At 33.3% G+C, this 20,251-nt stretch overlaps 1 protein-coding gene across 1 annotated transcript in view; it reads left to right on the forward strand.

The window, feature by feature from the left end:
- Positions 1–20,251, forward strand: part of LOC134984551 (zinc finger protein 260-like) — a 360,139-nt gene that overhangs the window by 151,381 nt on the left and 188,507 nt on the right. The window lies entirely within an intron of this gene.

The raw sequence follows: 20,251 nt of genomic DNA on the forward strand, positions 1-20,251 counted from the left end.
TCTTATACTATAGTGTTATTATATAGCGTCACACTGAGGTAATATATCACTCTTATACTATAGTGTTATTATATAGCGTCACACTTGAGGTAATGTATCACTCTTATACTATAGTGTTATTATATAGCGTCACACCTAAGGTAATATGTCACTCTTATACTATAGTGTTATTATATAGCGTCACACTGAGGTAATATGTCACTCTTATACTATAGTGTTATTATATAGCGTCACACCTGAGGTAATGTGTCACTCTTATACTATAGTGTTATTATATAGCTTTACACCTGAAGTAGTGTGTCACTCTTATACTATAGTGTTATTATATAGCTTTACACCTGAAGTAGTGTGTCACTCTTATACTATAGTGTTATTATATAGCGTCACACCTGAGGTAATGTATCACTCTTATACTATAGTGTTATTATATAGCGTCACACCTAAGGTAATATGTCACTCTTATACTATAGTGTTATTATATAGCGTCACACTGAGGTAATATATCACTCTTATACTATAGTGTTATTATATAGCGTCACACTTGAGGTAATGTATCACTCTTATACTATAGTGTTATTATATAGCGTCACACCTAAGGTAATATGTCACTCTTATACTATAGTGTTATTATATAGCGTCACACCGAGGTAATATGTCACTCTTATACTATAGTGTTATTATATAGCGTCACACCTCAGGTAATGTATCACTCTTATACTGTAGTGTTATTATATAGCATCACACCTGAGGTAATGTGTCACTCTTATACTATAGTTTTATTATATAGCGTCACACCTGAGGTAATGTATCACTCTTATACTATAGTGTTATTATATAGCGTCACAACTGAGTTAATGTGTCACTCTTATACTTAATTGTTGTTATATAGCTTTACACCTGAAGTAGTGTGTCACTCTTATACTATAGTGTTATTATATAGCGTCACACCTGAGGTAATGTATCACTATTATACTATAGTGTTATTATATAGCGTCACACCTGAGGTAATATGTCACTCTTATACTATAGTGTTATTATATAGCTTCACACCTGAGGTAATGTGTCACTCTTATACTGTAGTGTTATTATATAGCGTCACACCTGAGGTAATGTATCACTCTTATACTGTAGTGTTATTATATAGCGTCACACCTGAGGTAATGTGTCACTCTTATACTATAGTGTTATTATATAGCGTCACACCTGAGGTAATATGTCACTCTTATACTATAGTGTTATTATATAGCGTCACACTTGAGGTAATGTATCACTCTTATACTATAGTGTTATTATATAGCGTCACACCTAAGGTAATATGTCACTCTTATACTATAGTGTTATTATATAGCGTCACACTGAGGTAATATGTCACTTTTATACTATAGTGTTATTATATAGCGTCACACCTGAGGTAATGTATCACTCTTATACTATAGTGTTATTATATAGCGTCACACCTGAGGTAATGTGTCACTCTTATACTATAGTGTTATTATATAGCTTTACACCTGAAGTAGTGTGTCACTCTTATACTATAGTGTTATTATATAGCTTTACACCTGAAGTAGTGTGTCACTCTTATACTATAGTGTTATTATATAGCGTCACACCTGAGGTAATGTGTCACTCTTATACTGTAGTGATATTATATAGCGTCACACCTGAGGTAATGTGTCACTCTTATACTATAGTGTTATTATATAGCGTCACACTTGAGGTAATGTATCACTCTTATACTATAGTGTTATTATATAGCGTCACACCTAAGGTAATATGTCACTCTTATACTATAGTGTTATTATATAGCGTCACACTGAGGTAATATATCACTCTTATACTATAGTGTTATTATATAGCGTCACACTTGAGGTAATGTATCACTCTTATACTATAGTGTTATTATATAGCGTCACACCTGAGGTAATGTGTCACTCTTATACTGTAGTGATATTATATAGCGTCACACCTGAGGTAATGTATCACTCTTATACTGTAGTGTTATTATATAGCGTCACACCTGAGGTAATGTGTCACTCTTATACTATAGTGTTATTATATAGCGTCACACCTGAGGTAATATGTCACTCTTATACTATAGTGTTATTATATAGCGTCACACCTAAGGTAATATGTCACTCTTATACTATAGTGTTATTATATAGCGTCACACTGAGGTAATATGGCACTCTTATACTATAGTGTTATTATATAGCGTCACACCTGAGGTAATGTATCACTCTTATACTGTAGTGTTATTATATAGCGTCACACCTGAGGTAATGTGTCACTCTTATACTATAGTTTTATTATATAGCGTCACACCTGAGGTAATGTATCACTCTTATACTGTAGTGTTATTATATAGCGTCACACCTGAGGTAATGTATCACTCTTATACTGTAGTGTTATTATATAGCGTCACACCTGAGGTAATGTGTCACTCTTATACTATAGTGTTATTATATAGCGTCACACTGAGGTAATATGTCACTCTTATACTATAGTGTTATTATATAGCGTCACACCTCAGGTAATGTATCACTCTTATACTGTAGTGTTATTATATAGCATCACACCTGAGGTAATGTGTCACTCTTATACTATAGTTTTATTATATAGCGTCACACCTGAGGTAATGTATCACTCTTATACTATAGTGTTATTATATAGCGTCACAACTGAGTTAATGTGTCACTCTTATACTTAATTGTTGTTATATAGCTTTACACCTGAAGTAGTGTGTCACTCTTATACTATAGTGTTATTATATAGCGTCACACCTGAGGTAATGTATCACTATTATACTATAGTGTTATTATATAGCGTCACACCTGAGGTAATATGTCACTCTTATACTATAGTGTTATTATATAGCTTCACACCTGAGGTAATGTGTCACTCTTATACTGTAGTGTTATTATATAGCGTCACACCTGAGGTAATGTGTCACTCTTATACTATAGTGTTATTATATAGCGTCACACCTGAGGTAATATGTCACTCTTATACTATAGTGTTATTATATAGCGTCACACTTGAGGTAATGTATCACTCTTATACTATAGTGTTATTATATAGCGTCACACCTAAGGTAATATGTCACTCTTATACTATAGTGTTATTATATAGCGTCACACTGAGGTAATATGTCACTCTTATACTATAGTGTTATTATATAGCGTCACACCTGAGGTAATGTATCACTCTTATACTATAGTGTTATTATATAGCGTCACACCTGAGGTAATGTGTCACTCTTATACTATAGTGTTATTATATAGCTTTACACCTGAAGTAGTGTGTCACTCTTATACTATAGTGTTATTATATAGCTTTACACCTGAAGTAGTGTGTCACTCTTATACTATAGTGTTATTATATAGCGTCACACCTGAGGTAATGTGTCACTCTTATACTGTAGTGATATTATATAGCGTCACACCTGAGGTAATGTGTCACTCTTATACTATAGTGTTATTATATAGCGTCACACTTGAGGTAATGTATCACTCTTATACTATAGTGTTATTATATAGCGTCACACCTAAGGTAATATGTCACTCTTATACTATAGTGTTATTATATAGCGTCACACTGAGGTAATATATCACTCTTATACTATAGTGTTATTATATAGCGTCACACTTGAGGTAATGTATCACTCTTATACTATAGTGTTATTATATAGCGTCACACCTGAGGTAATGTGTCACTCTTATACTGTAGTGATATTATATAGCGTCACACCTGAGGTAATGTATCACTCTTATACTGTAGTGTTATTATATAGCGTCACACCTGAGGTAATGTGTCACTCTTATACTATAGTGTTATTATATAGCGTCACACCTGAGGTAATATGTCACTCTTATACTATAGTGTTATTATATAGCGTCACACCTAAGGTAATATGTCACTCTTGTACTATAGTGTTATTATATAGCGTCACACTGAGGTAATATGGCACTCTTATACTATAGTGTTATTATATAGCGTCACACCTGAGGTAATGTATCACTCTTATACTGTAGTGTTATTATATAGCGTCACACCTGAGGTAATGTGTCACTCTTATACTATAGTTTTATTATATAGCGTCACACCTGAGGTAATGTATCACTCTTATACTATAGTGTTATTATATAGCGTCACACCTGAGGTAATGTGTCACTCTTATACTATAGTGTTATTATATAGCTTTACACCTGAAGTAGTGTGTCACTCTTATACTATAGTGTTATTATATAGCTTTACACCTGAAGTAGTGTGTCACTCTTATACTATAGTGTTATTATATAGCGTCACACCTGAGGTAATGTATCACTCTTATACTGTAGTGTTATTATATAGCGTCACACCTGAGGTAATGTGTCACTCTTATACTATAGTGTTATTATATAGCTTTACACCTGAAGTAGTGTGTCACTCTTATACTATAGTGTTATTATATAGCTTTACACCTGAAGTAGTGTGTCACTCTTATACTATAGTGTTATTATATAGCGTCACACCTGAGGTAATGTATCACTCTTATACTGTAGTGTTATTATATAGCGTCACACCTGAGGTAATGTGTCACTCTTATACTATAGTGTTATTATATAGCGTCACACCTGAGGTAATGTATCACTCTTATACTATAGTGTTATTATATAGCGTCACAACTGAGTTAATGTGTCACTCTTATACTTAATTGTTGTTATATAGCTTTACACCTGAAGTAGTGTGTCACTCTTATACTATAGTGTTATTATATAGCGTCACACCTGAGGTAATGTATCACTATTATACTATAGTGTTATTATATAGCGTCACACCTGAGGTAATATGTCACTCTTATACTATAGTGTTATTATATAGCGTCACACCTGAGGTAATGTGTCACTTTTATACTGTAGTGTTATTATATAGCGTCACACCTGAGGTAATGTATCACTCTTATACTGTAGTGTTATTATATAGCGTCACACCTGAGGTAATGTGTCACTCTTATACTATAGTGTTATTATATAGCGTCACACCTGAGGTAATATGTCACTCTTATACTATAGTGTTATTATATAGCGTCACACTTGAGGTAATGTATCACTCTTATACTATAGTGTTATTATATAGCGTCACACCTAAGGTAATATGTCACTCTTATACTATAGTGTTATTATATAGCGTCACACTGAGGTAATATGTCACTCTTATACTATAGTGTTATTATATAGCGTCACACCTGAGGTAATGTGTCACTCTTATACTATAGTGTTATTATATAGCTTTACACCTGAAGTAGTGTGTCACTCTTATACTATAGTGTTATTATATAGCTTTACACCTGAAGTAGTGTGTCACTCTTATACTATAGTGTTATTATATAGCGTCACACCTGAGGTAATGTGTCACTCTTATACTATAGTGTTATTATATAGCTTTACACCTGAAGTAGTGTGTCACTCTTATACTATAGTGTTATTATATAGCTTTACACCTGAAGTAGTGTGTCACTCTTATACTATAGTGTTATTATATAGCGTCACACCTGAGGTAATGTGTCACTCTTATACTGTAGTGATATTATATAGCGTCACACCTGAGGTAATGTGTCACTCTTATACTATAGTGTTATTATATAGCGTCACACTTGAGGTAATGTATCACTCTTATACTATAGTGTTATTATATAGCGTCACACCTAAGGTAATATGTCACTCTTATACTATAGTGTTATTATATAGCGTCACACTGAGGTAATATATCACTCTTATACTATAGTGTTATTATATAGCGTCACACTTGAGGTAATGTATCACTCTTATACTATAGTGTTATTATATAGCGTCACACCTGAGGTAATGTGTCACTCTTATACTGTAGTGATATTATATAGCGTCACACCTGAGGTAATGTATCACTCTTATACTGTAGTGTTATTATATAGCGTCACACCTGAGGTAATGTGTCACTCTTATACTATAGTGTTATTATATAGCGTCACACCTGAGGTAATATGTCACTCTTATACTATAGTGTTATTATATAGCGTCACACCTAAGGTAATATGTCACTCTTGTACTATAGTGTTATTATATAGCGTCACACTGAGGTAATATGGCACTCTTATACTATAGTGTTATTATATAGCGTCACACCTGAGGTAATGTATCACTCTTATACTGTAGTGTTATTATATAGCGTCACACCTGAGGTAATGTGTCACTCTTATACTATAGTGTTATTATATAGCGTCACACCTGAGGTAATGTGTCACTCTTATACTATAGTGTTATTATATAGCTTTACACCTGAAGTAGTGTGTCACTCTTATACTATAGTGTTATTATATAGCTTTACACCTGAAGTAGTGTGTCACTCTTATACTATAGTGTTATTATATAGCGTCACACCTGAGGTAATGTATCACTCTTATACTGTAGTGTTATTATATAGCGTCACACCTGAGGTAATGTGTCACTCTTATACTATAGTGTTATTATATAGCTTTACACCTGAAGTAGTGTGTCACTCTTATACTATAGTGTTATTATATAGCTTTACACCTGAAGTAGTGTGTCACTCTTATACTATAGTGTTATTATATAGCGTCACACCTGAGGTAATGTATCACTCTTATACTGTAGTGTTATTATATAGCGTCACACCTGAGGTAATGTGTCACTCTTATACTATAGTGTTATTATATAGCGTCACACCTGAGGTAATGTGTCACTCTTATACTATAGTTTTATTATATAGCGTCACACCTGAGGTAATGTATCACTCTTATACTATAGTGTTATTATATAGCGTCACAACTGAGTTAATGTGTCACTCTTATACTTAATTGTTGTTATATAGCTTTACACCTGAAGTAGTGTGTCACTCTTATACTATAGTGTTATTATATAGCGTCACACCTGAGGTAATGTATCACTATTATACTATAGTGTTATTATATAGCGTCACACCTGAGGTAATATGTCACTCTTATACTATAGTGTTATTATATAGCGTCACACCTGAGGTAATGTGTCACTTTTATACTGTAGTGTTATTATATAGCGTCACACCTGAGGTAATGTATCACTCTTATACTGTAGTGTTATTATATAGCGTCACACCTGAGGTAATGTGTCACTCTTATACTATAGTGTTATTATATAGCGTCACACCTGAGGTAATATGTCACTCTTATACTATAGTGTTATTATATAGCGTCACACTTGAGGTAATGTATCACTCTTATACTATAGTGTTATTATATAGCGTCACACCTAAGGTAATATGTCACTCTTATACTATAGTGTTATTATATAGCGTCACACTGAGGTAATGTATCACTCTTATACTATAGTGTTATTATATAGCGTCACACCTGAGGTAATGTCACTCTTATACTATAGTGTTTTTATATAGCTTTACACCTGAAGTAGTGTGTCACTCTTATACTATAGTGTTATTATATAGCTTTACACCTGAAGTAGTGTGTCACTCTTATACTATAGTGTTATTATATAGCGTCACACCTGAGGTAATGTATCACTATTATACTATAGTGTTATTATATAGCGTCACACCTGAGGTAATATGTCACTCTTGTACTATAGTGTTATTATATAGCGTCACACCTGAGGTAATGTGTCACTCTTATACTGTAGTGATATTATATAGCGTCACACCTGAGGTAATGTATCACTCTTATACTGTAGTGTTATTATATAGCGTCACACCTAAGGTAATATGTCACTCTTATACTATAGTGTTATTATATAGCGTCACACTGAGGTAATATGTCACTCTTATACTATAGTGTTATTATATAGCGTCACACCTGAGGTAATGTATCTCTCTTATACTATAGTGTTATTATATAGCGTCACACCTGAGGTAATGTGTCACTCTTATACTATAGTGTTATTATATAGCTTTACACCTGAAGTAGTGTGTCACTCTTATACTATAGTGTTATTATATAGCTTTACACCTGAAGTAGTGTGTCACTCTTATACTATAGTGTTATTATATAGCGTCACACCTGAGGTAATGTATCACTCTTATACTGTAGTGTTATTATATAGCGTCACACCTGAGGTAATGTGTCACTCTTATACTATAGTGTTATTATATAGCGTCACACCTGAGGTAATGTGTCACTCTTATACTATAGTTTTATTATATAGCGTCACACCTGAGGTAATGTATCACTCTTATACTATAGTGTTATTATATAGCGTCACAACTGAGTTAATGTGTCACTCTTATACTTAATTGTTGTTATATAGCTTTACACCTGAAGTAGTGTGTCACTCTTATACTATAGTGTTATTATATAGCGTCACACCTGAGGTAATGTATCACTATTATACTATAGTGTTATTATATAGCGTCACACCTGAGGTAATGTGTCACTCTTATACTGTAGTGTTATTATATAGCGTCACACCTGAGGTAATGTATCACTCTTATACTGTAGTGTTATTATATAGCGTCACACCTGAGGTAATGTGTCACTCTTATACTATAGTGTTATTATATAGCGTCACACCTGAGGTAATATGTCACTCTTATACTATAGTGTTATTATATAGCGTCACACTTGAGGTAATGTATCACTCTTATACTATAGTGTTATTATATAGCGTCACACCTAAGGTAATATGTCACTCTTATACTATAGTGTTATTATATAGCGTCACACTGAGGTAATGTATCACTCTTATACTATAGTGTTATTATATAGCGTCACACCTGAGGTAATGTCACTCTTATACTATAGTGTTTTTATATAGCTTTACACCTGAAGTAGTGTGTCACTCTTATACTATAGTGTTATTATATAGCTTTACACCTGAAGTAGTGTGTCACTCTTATACTATAGTGTTATTATATAGCGTCACACCTGAGGTAATGTATCACTATTATACTATAGTGTTATTATATAGCGTCACACCTGAGGTAATATGTCACTCTTGTACTATAGTGTTATTATATAGCGTCACACCTGAGGTAATGTGTCACTCTTATACTGTAGTGTTATTATATAGCGTCACACCTGAGGTAATGTATCACTCTTATACTGTAGTGTTATTATATAGCGTCACAGCTGAGGTAATGTGTCACTCTTATACTATAGTGTTATTATATAGCGTCACACCTGAGGTAATATGTCACTCTTATACTATAGTGTTATTATATAGCGTCACACTTGAGGTAATGTATCACTCTTATACTATAGTGTTATTATATAGCGTCACACCTAAGGTAATATGTCACTCTTATACTATAGTGTTATTATATAGCGTCACACTGAGGTAATGTATCACTCTTATACTATAGTGTTATTATATAGCGTCACACCTGAGGTAATGTGTCACTCTTATACTATAGTGTTATTATATAGCTTTACACCTGAAGTAGTGTGTCACTCTTATACTATAGTGTTATTATATAGCGTCACACCTGAGGTAATGTATCACTCTTATACTATAGTGTTATTATATAGCGTCACACCTGAGGTAATGTGTCACTCTTATACTGTAGTGATATTATATAGCGTCACACCTGAGGTAATGTATCACTCTTATACTGTAGTGTTATTATATAGCGTCACACCTGAGGTAATGTGTCACTCTTATACTATAGTGTTATTATATAGCGTCACACCTGAGGTAATATGTCACTCTTATACTATAGTGTTATTATATAGCGTCACACTTGAGGTAATGTATCACTCTTATACTATAGTGTTATTATATAGTGTCACACCTAAGGTAATATGTCACTCTTATACTATAGTGTTATTATATAGCGTCACACCTGAGGTAATGTATCACTCTTATACTATAGTGTTATTATATAGCGTCACACCTGAGGTAATGTGTCACTCTTATACTATAGTGTTATTATATAGCTTTACACCTGAAGTAGTGTGTCACTCTTATACTATAGTGTTATTATATAGCTTTACACCTGAAGTAGTGTGTCACTCTTATACTATAGTGTTATTATATAGCGTCACACCTGAGGTAATGTATCACTCTTATACTATAGTGTTATTATATAGCGTCACACCTGAGGTAATGTGTCACTCTTATACTGTAGTGATATTATATAGCGTCACACCTGAGGTAATGTATCACTCTTATACTGTAGTGTTATTATATAGCGTCACACCTGAGGTAATGTGTCACTCTTATACTATAGTGTTATTATATAGCGTCACACCTAAGGTAATATGTCACTCTTATACTATAGTGTTATTATATAGCGTCACACTGAGGTAATATGGCACTCTTATACTATAGTGTTATTATATAGCGTCACACCTGAGGTAATGTATCACTCTTATACTGTAGTGTTATTATATAGCGTCACACTGAGGTAATGTGTCACTCTTATACTATAGTTTTATTATATAGCGTCACACCTGAGGTAATGTATCACTCTTATACTATAGTGTTATTATATAGCGTCACAACTGAGTTAATGTGTCACTCTTATACTTAATTGTTGTTATATAGCTTTACACCTGAAGTAGTGTGTCACTCTTATACTATAGTGTTATTATATAGCGTCACACCTGAGGTAATGTGTCACTCTTATACTGTAGTGATATTATATAGCGTCACACCTGAGGTAATGTATCACTCTTATACTGTAGTGTTATTATATAGCGTCACACCTAAGGTAATATGTCACTCTTATACTATAGTGTTATTATATAGCGTCACACTGAGGTAATATGTCACTCTTATACTATAGTGTTATTATATAGCGTCACACCTGAGGTAATGTATCACTCTTATACTATAGTGTTTTTATATAGCGTCACACTTGAGGTAATGTATCACTCTTATACTATAGTGTTATTATATAGCGTCACACCTAAGGTAATATGTCACTCTTATACTATAGTGTTATTATATAGCGTCACACCTGAGGTAATGTATCACTCTTATACTATAGTGTTATTATATAGCGTCACACCTGAGGTAATGTGTCACTCTTATACTATAGTGTTATTATATAGCTTTACACCTGAAGTAGTGTGTCACTCTTATACTATAGTGTTATTATATAGCGTCACACCTGAGGTAATGTATCACTCTTATACTGTAGTGTTATTATATAGCGTCACACCTGAGGTAATGTGTCACTCTTATACTATAGTGTTATTATATAGCGTCACACCTGAGGTAATGTGTCACTCTTATACTATAGTTTTATTATATAGCGTCACACCTGAGGTAATGTATCACTCTTATACTATAGTGTTATTATATAGCGTCACAACTGAGTTAATGTGTCACTCTTATACTTAATTGTTGTTATATAGCTTTACACCTGAAGTAGTGTGTCACTCTTATACTATAGTGTTATTATATAGCGTCACACCTGAGGTAATGTGTCACTCTTATACTATAGTGTTATTATATAGCGTCACACCTGAGGTAATATGTCACTCTTATACTATAGTGTTATTATATAGCGTCACACTTGAGGTAATGTATCACTCTTATACTATAGTGTTATTATATAGCGTCACACCTAAGGTAATATGTCACTCTTATACTATAGTGTTATTATATAGCGTCACACTGAGGTAATATGTCACTTTTATACTATAGTGTTATTATATAGCGTCACACCTGAGGTAATGTATCACTCTTATACTATAGTGTTATTATATAGCGTCACACCTGAGGTAATGTGTCACTCTTATACTATAGTGTTATTATATAGCTTTACACCTGAAGTAGTGTGTCACTCTTATACTATAGTGTTATTATATAGCTTTACACCTGAAGTAGTGTGTCACTCTTATACTATAGTGTTATTATATAGCGTCACACCTGAGGTAATGTGTCACTCTTATACTGTAGTGATATTATATAGCGTCACACCTGAGGTAATGTGTCACTCTTATACTATAGTGTTATTATATAGCGTCACACTTGAGGTAATGTATCACTCTTCTACTATAGTGTTATTATATAGCGTCACACCTAAGGTAATATGTCACTCTTATACTATAGTGTTATTATATAGCGTCACACTGAGGTAATATATCACTCTTATACTATAGTGTTATTATATAGCGTCACACTTGAGGTAATGTATCACTCTTATACTATAGTGTTATTATATAGCGTCACACCTGAGGTAATGTGTCACTCTTATACTGTAGTGATATTATATAGCGTCACACCTGAGGTAATGTATCACTCTTATACTGTAGTGTTATTATATAGCGTCACACCTGAGGTAATGTGTCACTCTTATACTATAGTGTTATTATATAGCGTCACACCTGAGGTAATATGTCACTCTTATACTATAGTGTTATTATATAGCGTCACACCTAAGGTAATATGTCACTCTTATACTATAGTGTTATTATATAGCGTCACACTGAGGTAATATGGCACTCTTATACTATAGTGTTATTATATAGCGTCACACCTGAGGTAATGTATCACTCTTATACTGTAGTGTTATTATATAGCGTCACACCTGAGGTAATGTGTCACTCTTATACTATAGTTTTATTATATAGCGTCACACCTGAGGTAATGTATCACTCTTATACTGTAGTGTTATTATATAGCGTCACACCTGAGGTAATGTATCACTCTTATACTGTAGTGTTATTATATAGCGTCACACCTGAGGTAATGTGTCACTCTTATACTATAGTGTTATTATATAGCGTCACACTGAGGTAATATGTCACTCTTATACTATAGTGTTATTATATAGCGTCACACCTCAGGTAATGTATCACTCTTATACTGTAGTGTTATTATATAGCATCACACCTGAGGTAATGTGTCACTCTTATACTATAGTTTTATTATATAGCGTCACACCTGAGGTAATGTATCACTCTTATACTATAGTGTTATTATATAGCGTCACAACTGAGTTAATGTGTCACTCTTATACTTAATTGTTGTTATATAGCTTTACACCTGAAGTAGTGTGTCACTCTTATACTATAGTGTTATTATATAGCGTCACACCTGAGGTAATGTATCACTATTATACTATAGTGTTATTATATAGCGTCACACCTGAGGTAATATGTCACTCTTATACTATAGTGTTATTATATAGCTTCACACCTGAGGTAATGTGTCACTCTTATACTGTAGTGTTATTATATAGCGTCACACCTGAGGTAATGTGTCACTCTTATACTATAGTGTTATTATATAGCGTCACACCTGAGGTAATATGTCACTCTTATACTATAGTGTTATTATATAGCGTCACACTTGAGGTAATGTATCACTCTTATACTATAGTGTTATTATATAGCGTCACACCTAAGGTAATATGTCACTCTTATACTATAGTGTTATTATATAGCGTCACACTGAGGTAATATGTCACTCTTATACTATAGTGTTATTATATAGCGTCACACCTGAGGTAATGTATCACTCTTATACTATAGTGTTATTATATAGCGTCACACCTGAGGTAATGTGTCACTCTTATACTATAGTGTTATTATATAGCTTTACACCTGAAGTAGTGTGTCACTCTTATACTATAGTGTTATTATATAGCTTTACACCTGAAGTAGTGTGTCACTCTTATACTATAGTGTTATTATATAGCGTCACACCTGAGGTAATGTGTCACTCTTATACTGTAGTGATATTATATAGCGTCACACCTGAGGTAATGTGTCACTCTTATACTATAGTGTTATTATATAGCGTCACACTTGAGGTAATGTATCACTCTTATACTATAGTGTTATTATATAGCGTCACACCTAAGGTAATATGTCACTCTTATACTATAGTGTTATTATATAGCGTCACACTGAGGTAATATATCACTCTTATACTATAGTGTTATTATATAGCGTCACACCTGAGGTAATGTGTCACTCTTATACTGTAGTGATATTATATAGCGTCACACCTGAGGTAATGTATCACTCTTATACTGTAGTGTTATTATATAGCGTCACACCTGAGGTAATGTGTCACTCTTATACTATAGTGTTATTATATAGCGTCACACCTGAGGTAATATGTCACTCTTATACTATAGTGTTATTATATAGCGTCACACCTAAGGTAATATGTCACTCTTGTACTATAGTGTTATTATATAGCGTCACACTGAGGTAATATGGCACTCTTATACTATAGTGTTATTATATAGCGTCACACCTGAGGTAATGTATCACTCTTATACTGTAGTGTTATTATATAGCGTCACACCTGAGGTAATGTGTCACTCTTATACTATAGTTTTATTATATAGCGTCACACCTGAGGTAATGTATCACTCTTATACTATAGTGTTATTATATAGCGTCACACCTGAGGTAATGTGTCACTCTTATACTATAGTGTTATTATATAGCTTTACACCTGAAGTAGTGTGTCACTCTTATACTATAGTGTTATTATATAGCTTTACACCTGAAGTAGTGTGTCACTCTTATACTATAGTGTTATTATATAGCGTCACACCTGAGGTAATGTATCACTCTTATACTGTAGTGTTATTATATAGCGTCACACCTGAGGTAATGTGTCACTCTTATACTATAGTGTTATTATATAGCTTTACACCTGAAGTAGTGTGTCACTCTTATACTATAGTGTTATTATATAGCTTTACACCTGAAGTAGTGTGTCACTCTTATACTATAGTGTTATTATATAGCGTCACACCTGAGGTAATGTATCACTCTTATACTGTAGTGTTATTATATAGCGTCACACCTGAGGTAATGTGTCACTCTTATACTATAGTGTTATTATATAGCGTCACACCTGAGGTAATGTATCACTCTTATACTATAGTGTTATTATATAGCGTCACAACTGAGTTAATGTGTCACTCTTATACTTAATTGTTGTTATATAGCTTTACACCTGAAGTAGTGTGTCACTCTTATACTATAGTGTTATTATATAGCGTCACACCTGAGGTAATGTATCACTATTATACTATAGTGTTATTATATAGCGTCACACCTGAGGTAATATGTCACTCTTATACTATAGTGTTATTATATAGCGTCACACCTGAGGTAATGTGTCACTTTTATACTGTAGTGTTATTATATAGCGTCACACCTGAGGTAATGTATCACTCTTATACTGTAGTGTTATTATATAGCGTCACACCTGAGGTAATGTGTCACTCTTATACTATAGTGTTATTATATAGCGTCACACCTGAGGTAATATGTCACTCTTATACTATAGTGTTATTATATAGCGTCACACTTGAGGTAATGTATCACTCTTATACTATAGTGTTATTATATAGCGTCACACCTAAGGTAATATGTCACTCTTATACTATAGTGTTATTATATAGCGTCACACTGAGGTAATATGTCACTCTTATACTATAGTGTTATTATATAGCGTCACACCTGAGGTAATGTGTCACTCTTATACTATAGTGTTATTATATAGCTTTACACCTGAAGTAGTGTGTCACTCTTATACTATAGTGTTATTATATAGCTTTACACCTGAAGTAGTGTGTCACTCTTATACTATAGTGTTATTATATAGCGTCACACCTGAGGTAATGTGTCACTCTTATACTATAGTGTTATTATATAGCTTTACACCTGAAGTAGTGTGTCACTCTTATACTATAGTGTTATTATATAGCTTTACACCTGAAGTAGTGTGTCACTCTTATACTATAGTGTTATTATATAGCGTCACACCTGAGGTAATGTGTCACTCTTATACTGTAGTGATATTATATAGCGTCACACCTGAGGTAATGTGTCACTCTTATACTATAGTGTTATTATATAGCGTCACACTTGAGGTAATGTATCACTCTTATACTATAGTGTTATTATATAGCGTCACACCTAAGGTAATATGTCACTCTTATACTATAGTGTTATTATATAGCGTCACACTGAGGTAATATATCACTCTTATACTATAGTGTTATTATATAGCGTCACACCTGAGGTAATGTGTCACTCTTATACTGTAGTGATATTATATAGCGTCACACCTGAGGTAATGTATCACTCTTATACTGTAGTGTTATTATATAGCGTCACACCTGAGGTAATGTGTCACTCTTATACTATAGTGTTATTATATAGCGTCACACCTGAGGTAATATGTCACTCTTATACTATAGTGTTATTATATAGCGTCACACCTAAGGTAATATGTCACTCTTGTACTATAGTGTTATTATATAGCGTCACACTGAGGTAATATGGCACTCTTATACTATAGTGTTATTATATAGCGTCACACCTGAGGTAATGTATCACTCTTATACTGTAGTGTTATTATATAGCGTCACACCTGAGGTAATGTGTCACTCTTATACTATAGTGTTATTATATAGCGTCACACCTGAGGTAATGTGTCACTCTTATACTATAGTGTTATTATATAGCTTTACACCTGAAGTAGTGTGTCACTCTTATACTATAGTGTTATTATATAGCTTTACACCTGAAGTAGTGTGTCACTCTTATACTATAGTGTTATTATATAGCGTCACACCTGAGGTAATGTATCACTCTTATACTGTAGTGTTATTATATAGCGTCACACCTGAGGTAATGTGTCACTCTTATACTATAGTGTTATTATATAGCTTTACACCTGAAGTAGTGTGTCACTCTTATACTATAGTGTTATTATATAGCTTTACACCTGAAGTAGTGTGTCACTGTTATACTATAGTGTTATTATATAGCGTCACACCTGAGGTAATGTATCACTCTTATACTGTAGTGTTATTATATAGCGTCACACCTGAGGTAATGTGTCACTCTTATACTATAGTGTTATTATATAGCGTCACACCTGAGGTAATGTGTCACTCTTATACTATAGTTTTATTATATAGCGTCACACCTGAGGTAATGTATCACTCTTATACTATAGTGTTATTATATAGCGTCACAACTGAGTTAATGTGTCACTCTTATACTTAATTGTTGTTATATAGCTTTACACCTGAAGTAGTGTGTCACTCTTATACTATAGTGTTATTATATAGCGTCACACCTGAGGTAATGTATCACTATTATACTATAGTGTTATTATATAGCGTCACACCTGAGGTAATATGTCACTCTTATACTATAGTGTTATTATATAGCGTCACACCTGAGGTAATGTGTCACTTTTATACTGTAGTGTTATTATATAGCGTCACACCTGAGGTAATGTATCACTCTTATACTGTAGTGTTATTATATAGCGTCACACCTGAGGTAATGTGTCACTCTTATACTATAGTGTTATTATATAGCGTCACACCTGAGGTAATATGTCACTCTTATACTATAGTGTTATTATATAGCGTCACACTTGAGGTAATGTATCACTCTTATACTATAGTGTTATTATATAGCGTCACACCTAAGGTAATATGTCACTCTTATACTATAGTGTTATTATATAGCGTCACACTGAGGTAATATGTCACTCTTATACTATAGTGTTATTATATAGCGTCACACCTGAGGTAATGTGTCACTCTTATACTATAGTGTTATTATATAGCTTTACACCTGAAGTAGTGTGTCACTCTTATACTATAGTGTTATTATATAGCTTTACACCTGAAGTAGTGTGTCACTCTTATACTATAGTGTTATTATATAGCGTCACACCTGAGGTAATGTGTCACTCTTATACTGTAGTGATATTATATAGCGTCACACCTGAGGTAATGTATCACTCTTATACTGTAGTGTTATTATATAGCGTCACACCTAAGGTAATATGTCACTCTTATACTATAGTGTTATTATATAGCGTCACACTGAGGTAATATGTCACTCTTATACTATAGTGTTATTATATAGCGTCACACCTGAGGTAATGTATCTCTCTTATACTATAGTGTTATTATATAGCGTCACACCTGAGGTAATGTGTCACTCTTATATTATAGTGTTATTATATAGCTTTACACCTGAAGTAGTGTGTCACTCTTATACTATAGTGTTATTATATAGCTTTACACCTGAAGTAGTGTGTCACTCTTATACTATAGTGTTATTATATAGCGTCACACCTGAGGTAATGTATCACTCTTATACTGTAGTGTTATTATATAGCGTCACACCTGAGGTAATGTGTCACTCTTATACTATAGTGTTATTATATAGCGTCACACCTGAGGTAATGTGTCACTCTTATACTATAGTTTTATTATATAGCGTCACACCTGAGGTAATGTATCACTCTTATACTATAGTGTTATTATATAGCGTCACAACTGAGTTAATGTGTCACTCTTATACTTAATTGTTGTTATATAGCTTTACACCTGAAGTAGTGTGTCACTCTTATACTATAGTGTTATTATATAGCGTCACACCTGAGGTAATGTATCACTATTATACTATAGTGTTATTATATAGCGTCACACCTGAGGTAATGTGTCACTCTTATACTGTAGTGTTATTATATAGCGTCACACCTGAGGTAATGTATCACTCTTATACTGTAGTGTTATTATATAGCGTCACACCTGAGGTAATGTGTCACTCTTATACTATAGTGTTATTATATAGCGTCACACCTGAGGTAATATGTCACTCTTATACTATAGTGTTATTATATAGCGTCACACTTGAGGTAATGTATCACTCTTATACTATAGTGTTATTATATAGCGTCACACCTAAGGTAATATGTCACTCTTATACTATAGTGTTATTATATAGCGTCACACTGAGGTAATGTATCACTCTTATACTATAGTGTTATTATATAGCGTCACACCTGAGGTAATGTCACTCTTATACTATAGTGTTTTTATATAGCTTTACACCTGAAGTAGTGTGTCACTCTTATACTATAGTGTTATTATATAGCTTTACACCTGAAGTAGTGTGTCACTCTTATACTATAGTGTTATTATATAGCGTCACACCTGAGGTAATGTATCACTATTATACTATAGTGTTATTATATAGCGTCACACCTGAGGTAATATGTCACTCTTGTACTATAGTGTTATTATATAGCGTCACACCTGAGGTAATGTGTCACTCTTATACTGTAGTGTTATTATATAGCGTCACACCTGAGGTAATGTATCACTCTTATACTGTAGTGTTATTATATAGCGTCACAGCTGAGGTAATGTGTCACTCTTATACTATAGTGTTATTATATAGCGTCACACCTGAGGTAATATGTCACTCTTATACTATAGTGTTATTATATAGCGTCACACTTGAGGTAATGTATCACTCTTATACTATAGTGTTATTATATAGCGTCACACCTAAGGTAATATGTCACTCTTATACTATAGTGTTATTATATAGCGTCACACTGAGGTAATGTATCACTCTTATACTATAGTGTTATTATATAGCGTCACACCTGAGGTAATGTGTCACTCTTATACTATAGTGTTATTATATAGCTTTACACCTGAAGTAGTGTGTCACTCTTATACTATAGTGTTATTATATAGCGTCACACCTGAGGTAATGTATCACTCTTATACTATAGTGTTATTATATAGCGTCACACCTGAGGTAATGTGTCACTCTTATACTGTAGTGATATTATATAGCGTCACACCTGAGGTAATGTATCACTCTTATACTGTAGTGTTATTATATAGCGTCACACCTGAGGTAATGTGTCACTCTTATACTATAGTGTTATTATATAGCGTCACACCTGAGGTAATATGTCACTCTTATACTATAGTGTTATTATATAGCGTCACACTTGAGGTAATGTATCACTCTTATACTATAGTGTTATTATATAGTGTCACACCTAAGGTAATATGTCACTCTTATACTATAGTGTTATTATATAGCGTCACACCTGAGGTAATGTATCACTCTTATACTATAGTGTTATTATATAGCGTCACACCTGAGGTAATGTGTCACTCTTATACTATAGTGTTATTATATAGCTTTACACCTGAAGTAGTGTGTCACTCTTATACTATAGTGTTATTATATAGCTTTACACCTGAAGTAGTGTGTCACTCTTATACTATAGTGTTATTATATAGCGTCACACCTGAGGTAATGTATCACTCTTATACTATAGTGTTATTATATAGCGTCACACCTGAGGTAATGTGTCACTCTTATACTGTAGTGATATTATATAGCGTCACACCTGAGGTAATGTATCACTCTTATACTGTAGTGTTATTATATAGCGTCACACCTGAGGTAATGTGTCACTCTTATACTATAGTGTTATTATATAGCGTCACACCTAAGGTAATA

The sequence above is a fragment of the Pseudophryne corroboree genome, assembly GCF_028390025.1.
Source record: "Pseudophryne corroboree isolate aPseCor3 chromosome 3 unlocalized genomic scaffold, aPseCor3.hap2 SUPER_3_unloc_62, whole genome shotgun sequence".
Classification (NCBI taxonomy): Eukaryota; Metazoa; Chordata; class Amphibia; order Anura; family Myobatrachidae; genus Pseudophryne; species Pseudophryne corroboree.